Genomic DNA, 14936 nt, shown 5'->3' on the forward strand with positions numbered 1-14936 from the left:
CGAGGCGGGGCGTGCCCGCCGCGCGTGAGGCCGAGGCGGAGCCGCTGCGCGGGCGAGCGGGACCCCCCGACGGTCAGTGCGGGGGCGCGGGGGGCGGACGGGCGGCCGACCCGGCCCGACACCCCGGTGAGGGGCGCGGGGCCGTTCCGGGTCCGGGCGGGCGGGCGGGGGCGGAGGAAGAGGGGGAGCACACAACTGGCGGCGCGAGCCGCCACCGCCCCGCGGCGCGCGCGGCTGCCGGGTGGGGGAGGGGCCGGCGCGGGCTGCTCGAGAGGGAGGGGCGGGGCCTCGGGAGGCTCCCCCCATTTCTTCTCGGGTCGCTGCTCGTCCTCCCTCCCTCTCCGCTACCTTCCCTTCTTCCCTCCTCTCTCTTTCTCGTCTCTGCTCCGTCTCTCCTTTCCTCCTCTCTCTTTCCTTGCTTCTTCCTTTCCTTTCCTCCCTCCCCTCCGTTCCCCGTCCGGGCGGGTGTCTGCCCGTGTGCGGTACTTACGGGCCGTGTTGTCCCTCCTGTCCTTACGGGAACAGGCGCCGGGCACCTTGTTTCATTAAGCGTTTGCTGCCTTTGGATCGTGCAGGGTTCACTGCAGCTCAGTCTCGGATGAGAGCCGTGCTGGGCTGTGGGTTGGCTCTCTGCGAGGTCGTTTTGGGTTGTTATTTTTGTGGGGAGGGAGAAGTCAGGGATTTTTATTAATTTACCTTCACCTAGAAGTCGCATCTTAAAACCCAGAAAATTTACCGTTATTGTGAATTTTCTGCATTTAATGTGGTTAACAGGTTCTAAGGATGTCGTGTTTCCTACCTGATAATGTTGTTTAGAAAGTGTTGTGTTACTGTTCATCATAGAATCACAGAATGGTTTGGAAGGGACCTCAGAGACCATCTAGTTCCAGCCCTTCTCCCGTGGGCAGGGACACCTTTCACTAGACCAGGTTGCTCCGAGCCCCATCCAGCCTGGCCTTGAACACTTCCAAGGATATGTCAGTGGGTGATGTATGAGGAAATACATCTTATTTTTAAGTGCTAACAGATGTTAAAACAAGTGACAAAGAAAATGCCAACAATCCACACCAAAAGTATCTGCTCATGAGAATGATGTGGTTTGGATTTCCCCCACCCTGATGTCTCTGAGGTTAATGATAATTGTTAATAGGAAATAATCATTTTAAAAAACCTAGGCTAAGGCTTTTTTGCCAGCTGCATAAACCAGGGTGATTTGTGCAAGTCCCTTGTTCCAGCATAGGAAGACAGCCCTAATTGCGTTCTTAAAAGTGTTTCTGATCTGGAAACGGCTTGAAGTGCTTACCATGAGTGCTCAGCATTGCCGAAATGCACCCTTTCAGGAGTGATGTTAAGGCTCTGTTGGATATGACGCAGGATGGTAATGGATGTAAATTTATTAATGAGCTTGCAGGAGAATGGCAGAGGGATCCCTTAGATCCCGTAGGTTTGGGTTTTGATGTTGTTTGAAGTGCTGCATGCAGCTTATGGTGAATGGTGCTGTGCTTCATTTCAGTGCAGTCTGTGTCTAATCCATACAGTCAGTGTGACAAGCTCTTGGGGGGCTCTTTCCTACAGAGAAATAAACAGAAATTTAAAAAAGCCCTTCCAAACTGTTGTAGTTTTGAGCATTTAGTACTTCTAAGTGTGTGAAATTTATTAACCCCCTTGCTGTAATGTTCTAGCTAACTACATCAAGAATAGAGTGTCTATTATGGTGAAGTAGGGAACTTTACATTCCCTGGCCTAGGGATCTTATTTCTAGCTTGCAGAAAATAAGTTGGTTTCTTTAGTCTTCCCACATCTGAAATGGAGCATAGGAATAGCTGCCTTCAAATCTTAATACTCCATGTGCAACTTTGGCACATGTCTTAGTTAAGGTATATTCAGGGGTGGGCAGGCATATTTTGTAGTTTGGATTGGTGGGGTTTTTCCCCAAAGTAAGGATTTTACTGTAAAACCCCTGGTGTGATTGTAGTTATGTGGGAAAGAAAGTTCTTTTTCTGTATGGCAGACTATTTCCTTTTTGATGTGTGCATGTCTACACTGGAATATATTGTCCTGGAATTGCAATAACTGTGTTCCTGCTTCAGAGCTGCATGGCTTGATTCTGTTTGTGTCCTTAAAGCAAAGCTGACATGAACAAGTACTGCATCTAACACTTTGGGGTTCTGATCTCCACTGTACCCTTCAGGCACTCTTTCGCAGTAAGTTTTAGCTGTATTTTCTTACAGAAAAGGTTTGCATATTTCCTGAGTAAACATTGCTATTTCTTACAGGCAGTTTTTAGACTAATATGGAAGATGCTGCTGTTCAGCAGTAAATACCAACAAATGCTAATTTTCTTTCCTTCTGTAAAGCTTGGTGTCGTGTAGCTAGCCTCAAAATGCCAAAATATATGATGTGTACGTATGATATGAAGGTATGATATTTACCTTCAGTTTACGGTAGTATAGTGTAGCATAATCTACCAAGCTTGTCTGTGAACGAATGTATCTGATTATGTTGATTCAGTGAATGATTCGCTACCCTTACAACTAGTCATGGTTTGCTTTGTGCCATCCTTCATCATCTCCTTCTGCTGTTCTCCAGAGCCTCATGGATCATAGTTTTAAAATTGTTGCTCAAGAAATATTAAAAGTATATCAAATGGGCCCAGAGATGGGCTGGAAGTACCTTACGGAGTAGGAAGTTTTACTTAGGCTGCATCCTCAGATGTGGTGGTGTTGAGGGGTGACTGCTGTCCAAATAAGTTTTACATCTGCTTGCCGTGACCAAAACCAGAAGGGTAACAGATGCAGGTTGAGTTTAGAAAAAGGAAGAGTATGACTCCTTTCCTGTCCATACTTACCCTTCTCATCCCAGCCATCCCTCACCTTTTGGGCTTCATGTCAAGGAACACAAACTTGGTTGAAGGTGTGGAGGTGTGGAGGACCACCACTTTGATGGTGGCAGCAACAGCAAATCTGCAAAGCTGAACAGCAGCAGGGATCCAGTGCTCCCTGATTCCAGTTTTTCTTGAGGCTGCAGTAAAAACTGGGGAATGACTGCTTACTTGGGGCAGCTGCTGGGAAGTGGAGGTTGTATATGGTATTATGCAAGTAAGGAGTGGTGATCTGGTAGGTTGGCTCACACAGCCCTTGGCTCAAATATATCCAAGGATTTTCTAGTTTATTCTGTGCTGTTACTACCGGATAATGTTCTAGGAAAAATTTATTTAGGCTTTATCAGTAAAGTGTTGTGACAATTTTGAACTAGTAGGGAAGAATTTGTGAAAAAGATAAATATGAAGTACAGTGACTTCAGTGGATAATAAGAAGGTAAAAACAACACTTAATGCCTAAATGAAGTGTGTCTGAGCAAAAATACTTGGAATGTGTAACTGGGTCCTTAGTGTTGTTTACTATTAATTGTGCATTAAAAAAGCACAGAAAGCATCTCTTTTTCTTATCTAATGATGAATTCCAAATATGCATCAGAGACTGAGATCTGCAAATTCAAAACCGTGAGATCACAGTGTTTAGAGCAATCAGTTCACTACCTACGCGGAGTATTTCCTTTGATAATTAATTAAGGTGTGTTTAAATAGAAAACATGATTAGTATTTTTTCCTTGTCTAGTTCCTGTGATACTAAGTAAACAAAAGTACAGATAATGAAGATGTCCCAGTTTCTTTCAGAAGCAGCTTGGTGTAGGATCCTGACTAAAAAATAGCAACTAGTTATTTACTAAACACATAATTTTATAATAATAAAGAAAAAGTGCTTGCCAGATGCTAAAACAGTAATAATGTAAATCTGAGTAAATGTAGTGAATTGTTAATGTGTGTTAATAGTATTGTGATATTTAGCCCAGTTTAAAAAATATTCGTAGAGAAAATGTTATATTTTAAATAAGCAAATTTAGTATTGTTTTCTACATGCAGAATAAAGTAATGCAATTATTCTGATATAATAATAATAATTGAGGAATGTGATGTAAGTCACTTTGTCTGTGCTAGTGTGTCCTTAATCGTTAAGAGCTTGCCATCTGTCCATTTATTGTAAGTGCTAGGAAGATGGGCAGAAATACAGACCTTAAGCAATCAGTGCAAAGAGAAAATTTCTTTAAAAGAAGGATTATGATCCTTGGTGTTACGCATTAATTTATGGTGTGACCTTGTAGGTAATCCCTGCCTTGCTTCCATCTAGGCTGCTGTCTTCCCTGGAGGAAGCAGGGAATGGTTAATGATTCTTGCCAGCTACAGCCCAACAGGAGCACAGTGCTGGGGAAGACCCTATGTGAAGGTGCAGAGATGCACTATTTTGGCTGCTGGGGGCTACACTTTTTCATAGGAATAGGTCCACCCTTCATGGCAGTGGAGGGGTCAGCTTCCCGAACAGTAGGAGCAGATTCCTCATATCCACTCTGCCGTCTTTATTCTCCTTCTCACCCACAAGGAACAGAGCTTTTTTAGACTGGCTATTCTGGTCTCTGGAGGCACACGAGGAAAGCAAGGGATGAGTGATGGCTGTTTGCATGAGGTGGGAGCGGCCAGATGGTTGCTGGAGAGGAAGAAAGAGGAGCGAGTGCTGGCTGGTAAGGTTTGACATTCCAAATCAGAATGCAAGTTTGGACCAAACTGGAAATTATTTTAAGGAAAATAAATTTAGCTTCATGTTGGTTGTTTTTTACATTTCTTAGCAGTGACTTATTCTTGAGTCAGTTCCTATAGTTATGTATAGATAAAATGTATTTTTGTTACATTTTTGTCCTCTCTAGTATGAAGATTTCACAGGTTTCTGTTATCTAGGTGAAGGCAGCTCATGAAGTTTGCTTCCTGTTTTACAGTTCAGTGGGATCGCTGGGCTTTTTCTAATACTAGAGGTCAGGACATCTGGCAGAAGGGAGCTCTTGGAACTGATCATAGAACTCTACTACCAGACTTTGAAGAATGGTTTTTGAAAACACAACATAAGATGATAATTCTGTTAGCTTGACACTAGTGGGAAAAGGGATATCACAGTGATAAAAATTGCAGCTTCTCTTTCTCACAAAAAAATAAGTAAGAATTCTTCCAGGATATTATTTCTCTTTAAAATCATACGTAACTTTGTAAAATGGGAGTTACAGCTACGAGTTTGAAGCTATAATTTAATGTTCATCCTATAATGACTTTTGTGAAGTTTAACATTTAACTTACCCTGGTGGTGAAGCTTGTTGCTACTTTAACATTTCTAGCCTGCCCTGTTGTGTTTTGTAAATGAAGATCAGCAGTCAGGTGCAGAATTTTTCTGGATGTTACCATGAAAATAAATTTTCGTTGAGTTTTATTACCGTGAATTAAATTGCGTGCTAAGTGTAAATTCTAGTGTTGAACATGCCAGCAATGAAACTCTCTCGTTTCATGGTAGTAGTAGTTTTCTACCATGAATACTGTGGAAGTTCATAATTCTCAATTAATGTTTTCGTATGTCCAATATAGTGCTTTCATATACTTGATACTGGGTGTATTAATGTAGTGTATAATTACTGATAAAAGATAACTAAGTTGACAAGATATTTTACTGTATTTGTACTACTCCAGTAGATTTTAATATTGTGAACCAAATGCTATATATAAAAGTGTAATGCTAATCTGTACAAAACCCAAAATACCTTTTTTTAAAAAATTGGATTAAAAGAAAAGTGTCATTTCCTCTTCCAATCTTCAATTGTGGTGGCTTCAAAGGAGATGCTGTTCTTTTAAGATAGCCTAAAGAGCTTTTCACCTTTTATGGGATATTTTTAATTGATTGAATGGACTAAAAATGTAAGAGCTTGGGGGTGGGGAAATACCAAGTGATTGAACAGATTTACCCAGAAACTCATTGAATTATATCAGTTTAATGGTTTTAACTTTTCTTGTTCTTCAGATGTTTTAATCCTTACAGGTTCTCTAAGTTTGCTTCGTTCTGGCCACTTGCTAATTTTAGATGCAGGGATCTTTCACAGGTCATGCTTCTGAAGTTTTCATCCTGAACTTTGGGGTTGCAGTTCTCCAAAATTCATACAATGTGTGTCACCAGTGAGCAGATGCCTTTTAAGCAGTCAGGTTTTGAAACGTTGTTGGAGGAAACAAAATTCAACTTTCCAGCTGAAAGAGGAAGTGATGAATATGTGGAGTTCTTTGCTGTCTGGATGGTTCAGTAAATTAGTGTGACTGATACACTAGGATATATGTATTTAAATGCATGTTCCTTCACAGAGATAATTAAAAACTAATTTTCTGGCAATGGCTTTCACAAATGTATCTTTGAATATGCCAGGACCTGTATACACCACCAAAAAGCAATGAAGATGGTGCATCAGTTTTACCTGCGTCACTCATTTTATGTGCTGCAATTTTATGATATCTTATGTGGTCTATGATCAAACTTTTTTGCAGTTTTCTATGGGCTTCTTTTGGTTGCTCATTCTTTATCTTTTATCTTTAAATCCTTTAGGAAGTAAGTTTTTAATGTTATTTCAGTCGAACTTTGAAGACATCTAAAAGATACACAAACATGTCAAAAAAGTTTGCAGTTAGTGTGTATCATTAGAACAGTCAGTTGTAGGTGGATATTTTGACAGGTAATTGCATTTGGTGGGCTTTAGTACTTATGTGCAAGGATTTCACCACTCTTAAAATTGCCTTACACTGATGGAAGCAGTTTATCCCCTTTTGAGGGAGGGATAGGACAAAGGCCATCTTTGGTCTTATGTGTACTGGGGCTTCCATTAAACTGTCTACTCTGATTTTAATTGTAGCAGCATGACTTATGTTTAGACAAGGCAATACAACATTTTGGAATGGCAATCAGAAATTGTTTGGTTCTGTGCTATCAAATGCCAAACTTCTCCTCCATCTGTGGAGCATTTGTATTTTTAATGTTGTATTTGTGTTATTATTCAGTTAATTTTTGTTATATTTGGCAAATAAGTTGAGAACATCCATCAGTGTATTTCTTAAGGTATGGGGTTTTTTTTGTGATATTCTCAAGACATAGGATTGCTGAAAATTGCTGCAGTAAATGCTACTGACTAAGCTGAATGAAGCCTGTTTTAGAAAATACATGTGAATTTTATTTTAAATTCTAAGGATGTTTATACATTTTTCTAGAAGGCTGATGTTTCATGTAGGCTTTCTTCTAAGGCTGTTTACTAGGTAAATTGGCACAGAAGACAAGGCAAATACTGTGAACTTGTGGGTGCTGCTGCTGTTCCAGTAATTGGCATTTTAATGGATGACAGATTCCTGCTTTCTCTGCAGAGACCAACAGCTGCCCCATGGTGGGTGGTGCTGCACCTTGCCTTGCATCTATCTGTGAATGTTTTCTGTGTTCACATGCGTGACATTTTGCAACATCTCAGCCCTGGAGGTGGTGATGTTAATCATAATTAATAATCTGCTGAGCTTGTAAATATTTAAATTGACTTTCCCCTTGGGTATTGAGTGAATCTGGGGCATACAGAGAAAACAGAACTTGTTAATCCCATCTCTACATATGGTACTGAAAAAAATAACTAAAAATTCAGAAATTTGATGAAAGGCTAAATCCTTCATGTGGTGTTGATGAAGAGTTGTCACTGGCATTAATAGGAATATGTCTGGGAAGAGGAGATGGTATAGCCCTACTCTTGTGTGGAAACTTAAGATACCATGCTAAAAATAAAAATTTTCTTTTCCGTATAGCAGGAGTTTGAGTGACATTGACATCTATTCCCACAGGTTCCTGCTGTAGACATAACATGGATCAGCAAAACAATTACTTTGTTGGCATGTCTCAAAACAGATCTCAAAGTGAAACAAGCCATGTCAGAAAAAACATTTTGGTGGGTAGAACTGCATCTACAATAAGGCTGTGCTAAAAACTGCTGTGCTGGGAGCACAGAAATGTTACACATCAATCCATTATTGTTAAGTTGGGGAAATGTTTGCATGCAACCCAGTCCGTGCTTGGTGTTACTCAAATTGGGCTTAGTAAAGAAACCAGTGAAGGCTGGCTTCCAGGTCAGTAGCCATTGATGTTAGCTTGATAATAAACAGGACTCTTAAGCCAAAAGCAAAGGTGATGCAGGTAGACATAGTTATCAAATAATCACTAAGAATAATCAGCTGATATACATAGTTATTAAAGAATCACTAAAAATAATCAGAGAAGCTGTTATATAAGCAGTGCTTCTGGATCAAAGTCTTTTTTTACTTTTCCTTTCTGCTGTTATGGTAGAATGGGTTTTATCTCAACCACCATAGTTCTGTTTAATAGTCACTAAAAGTTGAATATGTTTTGCCTGTGTTACACTGGAACATGCAGGGTTTTAAACATGAAAAGAATCATACATGGAAATTGATCATCTCTGTCGTGTATCACACTACAAAGAGATCAAGCAAAGCTGGTCTTAGCTTCTCCTTATGCTACAGAGTTCAAGCGACAGCCTGTAATTGATAGATCTTTTCATCTGTTCAGTACATGGTGGCAAAAATTCAATATAAAGCATAAGAAACTTAATTTTCATAGTTCAAACCCTAAAGGTTTGTGTGTCATTAATCTACTTTCAGAAATTGCTTCTTTCTGGAAATGATAAGGCCTTAGAATTGAATATTCTTTGCCTTTGGTAAAGTAAACTGGATTATTTGTACTGACCTCCCAGGTAAAGGATTATAAAGTGACTTCTGCAAAGTTAATGATGTTTGAAAATTCTGTGAATAAAATAATGGTCACAATTCACCCAAATCAGTGAAGAAGCATGGTGCTTCTAATTGATTTTTTTCTATATCCAGTCAGAAAGATGATATCTCAATAGTGGATTAAAAAGCGACACTGCCTGGACTCAGTGTGCAGTTCTCTGGGCAGCACCCATGCTCTGCCGCTCCCTCTACAGGTTAAGCAGGTTTATGCGGTTGAGTGTATAAGACACAGAGTGTGGCAAGGCTCTGTCCCTATGGAACTCTGTCTGCTTGAGGGCTCTCAAAGGGCACACCAGCAGACACCAGTTAAGTGATGTTTGTAGAGGGACACACACAGCTCCTGATTTCGTTGTAACTGGCGCGGGTTGGAAAGATGATGGTAGTGCAGCAGCAGGGCACTTGCCTGCACAAGTCGGCTGAGCATTCCGCAGAGCTTGAACTCTACCTGCTGGCAGGAGCCTCACAACGCCTTACTGCGTCTCCAGTGCTGCTGTTGAATTTGCCAGGTGAATTACTGCTGTTACAGAAAGGCCAGTGTGTTATATTGCACATTTCTGGTGTGTGGGCATATCCCAGATTTGTTGCCACTGTTAATCCAAAGCAAAGAGTCTTTGATAATTGCTGTTTACCCTTGTCATTTCTAGTATTTTAGCATGTGTTAGGTAAGACACTCTTAAAAAACCCCCACAAACCCCAAAATTAGAGCTTTAATAGGCTTAGTTGTTTTTTACTGGGTGTTGGAACTGAACATGCAGAGCTCTGGCCTCTCTGGAATACTAGATTCCTCTCTGTTGTTTGATCTGTCACAGATAGTCTGCAGATGCACTTGAAAGAATAGCAGAAATGCTTTAAACTCCTGTAAAACATTTTATGCTAAATCCATTGATTTTTCTTCTGCTTCATTTTGCATTTTTTAGTCTGAATAGCACTTGCTTTTTTAACAGCATTTGTAGTACATTCAGCTCAACCAGTCGTGGGTTTAGGATGTTATGTTTTTTTTTCTCTGACTCCACTAAGTTGGCAGCTGTTCTCAAGCTGGCTGCATTCAGGTACTGGAGTGTGACGGGACGATGCTGTAGTTTAAATCTCTGATCAGGGGAATTTGTCATTAAATAGATCCAGCCCAAGAACTGATTAAAGTATAAAAATTAGTATTAATTTGATAAATCATAATTGCTGTACAGTTTGCTGCAGACCTTTGATGACTAGGGATTAGACAACTCTTTGAAGGACTTGTCAGAAAACGTGAATTGTAGAAAAACTTGCATGCAGTCCTGAGGGCAAACAAAACCAGTGGTGATACTATGTTTATAATGATTGTTAAGAAAGTAAACTGCACACCTTTTGTTGTATTTTTCTGCCTTCCTTTGTTAAGTGGTAAAAGTAAAACTTTCTGTTCTGTTTTATGTGCATTAGCACTGGTACAAGTGGAAATTTGGAGAGGTGGACAAGAGAGAAGGGGCAGGGTTGTCACACCAGGAATAATTCTAAGGCCAGTCTAGGCAATAGTGGGTATTACATATGTTGCACAGTGTGGTGGTTTTCAGAAGTATAGGAGGGTTCAATATGTTAGCAAGACAGTTGTAGTATTCAATTCAACTCTCAGTAATTCAGCTCTTATCAAAAGCTACCATATCTTAATTTGGATGGAAAAGTTTTGTTTCGGAGGCTGATACTTAAATTTTTTTTTAAAAGCACAAACCAAATTCTTCAAACTGTTTCTGAGAATTCAGCTAGCAAGAAAATACCTATTTTCTGTAATAATGAATATTTTGGTAATCAGGCAAATCTTTCAACTGCTACTTGTAATTTAGAGGGGAAACCTTAATTTGGCAGGAGAAGACCTCCCAGATTGCCTTGCTTATGTGTGGCCCATGATTTGCAGAAGTTTTAATGAGAACTGACTGTGGGAGAAATAGAAGGTGGCAAGAGAAGCCTGGGAAACAGTAAGCAGCCAAGAGATGAGGTTAGATGAGACACTGGGTGTGGAGGACAGGAATGGTGAAACTGGAGTTGCACAGGTCTAGGTTGTGAACACCTGCTTGGTGAGGAAAAGATTGTGAGATAGAGGAGGTACAGCCCTGATGGTGGAGGAACTGGACTGCAGGAAAGGGGATGAGGAAGCAAATGGAGAGAGCCTGAGGAAGAGTGTGACTAAACCATGGAGTAGGAAACTAATGTACGGGGCTTGAGTACTATACTGGAGGTGTTGGATTACTTTGTGCTGACAAGACCATGGGAACCAAGAGCAAGATTTACTGGGGGTAAAAACAGAGAGTCCTGTGCAGTGGAGTAGCACATTGCCAAGAAGTTTGAAGAACAAGAAATTATTCTGAGGGTGGGCAGTAGCAGTTGCAATGCAGCTGGCTGATTAGTCAAGGTACTGCTGCAGAAGTCTGGTCTGGGTACAGTGCCCATCTGCTTCATGGAGCGGAGTCCAGGCCTTCTGCTTGTTACTTGAGAAAGCTGCCCTGTAAAGCAATGAAACAGCTCATTAGCTGGACAGTTATTTGCGAGAATGCCTCTTATATATTTGGTTGTGATCATAATGTAGTGCACTGCTTTGAAACTGCTTCCATGGCAGTTGATTCAGCTGGGGAAAGACATGTGGCAGGGCTTGCAGGGATATCCCTGAAGGATGGTAATGAGCCATATGGGGGGAGCCACATGTGGGGCATAGTTTTTGTACCCTCTGTATAGGGCTTTGGTTGTTACCCTCTAACAAAGATTTATGCCCAAACTTTTCTTGTAGACTACTTGCTTTGAAGAGGTAGTGGGACAGACAGTGGGATATAAACTGTCACAGCCTGCCTCTCCAGGGAAATAGGATATTACAGCAAAATAGTGTGGTGGTATAAGCAGTGCAGGATGCAGAGCCATGGGACAGGGGCTTTTCCTAGGCAGTCCTGGTCCATGCCTTTTCAATGTGCTCTCTCCTGGAGCAAAGCATTTAACCAACCATCCCCTTCCAGGGGTCCAATTTTTGTTTTTCCCAAGATGTGTCTCTGGGAAACAGCCTGTGAGTTGCATCCTGATGGAGCTCTACAGAGCTAGGGGCTGTAATACTGTTTTCCCTGAAGTGAACCAAACTGGAAAGCACGTGCTGCCACATATCTGGAGATTTTATCTTCATGCGATTGGAAAACTTTATCATAATGGGATTGGAAACCTTGGTTTTGATATTTCTAAAATGTCTAGAGTATTATTTAATTATTTGTTTTAAGGCTGGCTCTTTACTGATTAGATTATTGAAGAGCTGGACTACGCTCAATAATAGGGACTAATCTGGATACAGCTGCATATTCTAAATGTGAGCTGGCTCCTCCAAGAGTCCACTCAGATATGGATGTGGTCTGTAGCTCACTGATTGTTGAGACCTAAGTAGTTTCATCTGTTTGTATATCACTCTTCCTGAGCTGGAATGGACTCTCAGAGCAGAACTTGAAATGCCTTGGATGGTGCTGTAACTGGCAGACTTTATCCACCCCCAGGTAAGTGAGAGACCACACAAAAGCTGTTTTTGTACCTTTAGAGCTGATCTGATGCTGGCATTATTTGAAAAATGTACAGCTTACTCCTATGTGACTTCAACTGCATGATTATACAGCCTCCTTTGAAGTAAATTTTCCAACATTGTCATGGCATCACATATCCTGTAAAGTAATCTGAGGTTTAGGAGCTGAATGCTGCTAAACAATTTGTATTTTATTCTTTTTATCAAAAAAACTTTGTGAAGTCCCTTCTTGAGGCTTTAATTCTTGCCAATTTTGAAGAGTGTGTGACTCACAGGGGAGTTATTTAATGCTGTGTTTGTGTGATTACTCGTGACTTGTGAAATTTTAAACTTGCTTTGCCTGTCTACATGAAGTACTTCCCTATTCCTTCTCCTTTCATGACCATGTTACCTTATTAAAGAAAGGAAAGGGCACTGGTTTTATATCTGACCACTGCTTATTAAATGAAACAGATGGCTTCTGATGTCATTTTGACATTTGACTGCATGGCAGCATTTCAGTCTAAGAAGTGTTCAAATGAAAGCAGTGATTTGTATTAAGTTTTTCAGTATGTTGTAAAAAATGCAATAGATACAGAATTGAGATGTGACACAGACATTGGATAGTCTTGGTAAATAAATTCTAACTCGATCTTCTCATCTTATTAAAAAGTCTCAACAATTATATGAGTACCACTCATGTTTTCTGAAGTGTTTTGACATACTTAGCCCACAACTGATCATTTTTTATTCTTCTTATGGTTCATTACTTTCCAAAATGGAGCATGTTTGTTACTAGGATATTTTTTGTCCAAAAATGGTGTGCCTCATTTCTTCAAGAACCAGGTCCTTCATGCATGTCCAGATCTTTTGGACTGAAGGTCTGTGATGATGAGTGAGGTACTGCTGTGTTCTCTGTCTTGCTTTTGGAGAATTGTGATTGAGCAGGTACTGGTAGCTGAGTGAGTGTCCCCACTCTGCCTCCATCTTTTGATCATTAACTTCTTGGGACTATTTTCAATGTGACACCCAGGTATTCAGAGGGTCTCTTTTTTGGCAAAATGAAATGACTGGGGGATACCCACTGTGCTTCAGATGTGGTCTTGCATAATACTTGTTGCAGAAAAATTCCACATCCTTCGGTCCGCCCAGGAGCTTTACAAAATAACATCTGTGCATGCAATCACCTGTTTCTGCTGCTGTCAGAGTCACAGTACAGACTCAGTGCAAAACAGAAATAATGAAGCCTTCTGTACTGAATGAAAGAGCTGTGAATTTGGTCTTTCAGACTGTGCCTCTCTTTAATGTGTTCATGCTGACTTAGATGACACGCTGTTGAAAGTGAGATCTATTAAAGCTGGCTGTCATGTCTCTCTGTCTTCCCTTTTCTATGGTTTTTCCAAACCTCATCTTTAGTTACTAAATATGTAGCTCAGACTGATTTTTTTTAGGAAAAAGTTCAGTTATTTTCAAATATGAGACTTGGAAAACCACATTATTTCACCTGTGAAGGCATCTCCCTTCCTTTTCCCAACCTACTTTCCTGTGCTTGGTCTATGGTCTAGAAGATGGTGATGGCATGACGGCTAGATTTTGTGCTAATGACGTACCTTCTTTCCATGTTTAAAGTCTCTTATAATTTAGTATTTCCTTGGAGAATAGAGGAAAGGTCATGGTTCTGCCCATGTTCAGTGAAGGCTTATATTTGACATTCAGTTATTCTGAAGGCTCGACTCAGTGTTGAGCAGGAAGTTGGTTCAGAAACTGCATTTTGGGAGTACTGAATGAAGTAGCTAGGTCTGAGAAGGTGCTTGAAGTGCGAGAAGCTCTCTAATGCTGTCATGTAACAGCATTTGTGGCTTCAGTGGAAGAGGAGTCAAATGTCAAGTGAACGAGAAGCGGTGGGAGTCAAGGAGCCTGCTCTTGGCAGGGAGGTAAGAAGGGACTTCTTGTGATATTGGGGAGAGACTGAGAGCCAGTGGGAAAAATGGGGACAAGGTGAAAAGATTAGGTAGATAATCATGAGGTAACAAAAAACAGCAGCAGAGAACATTCAGGAAGAAGTGGGAACTGGTAACTAATCAGATAGAAGAAACAGAGGAAGAAGAGAGAGAACTTCCATCTGCAAGGAAGTGGTGTGCTGCACGAAAGTAGGAACCACCCAAATGAAAACAAGATGAGGGAAAAGTGGGAAACTGAGCTTGAGTCACAGAGACCAAAGCAGATGAAGGTCAGGTTGTCTGTGACACACTGAGGGTGAAACAGTAGTAAGTCAAGACAAGAGCCATGGGAGTACTGACACTGGGTAGTAAAGAAATCAAAGCTTGAAGTTACAAATAGTAAGAAAGAATTGAAATCTGAGGAGATGAAGATGTGTGTGCAGTATGACAAAACAGGTGCCCAGAGAAAGAGGTTGCACTCCCGTCATCGTGGTTCTGCCTCTTCTCTGCTTTTCATTGTTAGTGCTTGTTGAGCTCTTCCACGAGCCAGCTCAGCAGCAGAAGCCTGTTGGAGCAGCTAGCAACTTGAATCATCTCAAAAAGAGCAAACTGCTGGAATTGGAGGTAGAGGAGAGTTGATGGGGGGAGTAGTGTGACCTTCCACATGTGGCAGCATGTGAGTTATTGACATAACAATATTTGTCAGTTCTCCTGACAAATGAGAACTGCATAGGTGAAGAGAAGCAGTTTGAGGGAAGGGACCTGCTGCAGAGGAGAGGCAGGACTGAAGCAGTAATAGATTGGGAAGAAAAAGTCT

General features: G+C 40.9%; 1 protein-coding gene across 1 annotated transcript in view; it reads left to right on the forward strand.

Annotated features, from left to right (window-relative positions):
* RALBP1 (ralA binding protein 1) overlaps window positions 1–14936 on the forward strand; it is a 33525-nt gene continuing 18589 nt past the window's right edge. Inside the window, exon 1 of the mRNA XM_042031472.1 lies at window positions 1–72. The gene's annotated coding sequence lies outside the window, so the exon portion shown is untranslated. The remainder of the gene's footprint in view (window positions 73–14936) is intronic.

Source organism: Corvus kubaryi, unplaced genomic scaffold (genome assembly GCF_017639235.1).
Source record: "Corvus kubaryi isolate FWS band 111438036 unplaced genomic scaffold, C.kubaryi_AGA036_p1.0 132, whole genome shotgun sequence".
NCBI classification, from domain to species: domain Eukaryota; kingdom Metazoa; phylum Chordata; class Aves; order Passeriformes; family Corvidae; genus Corvus; species Corvus kubaryi.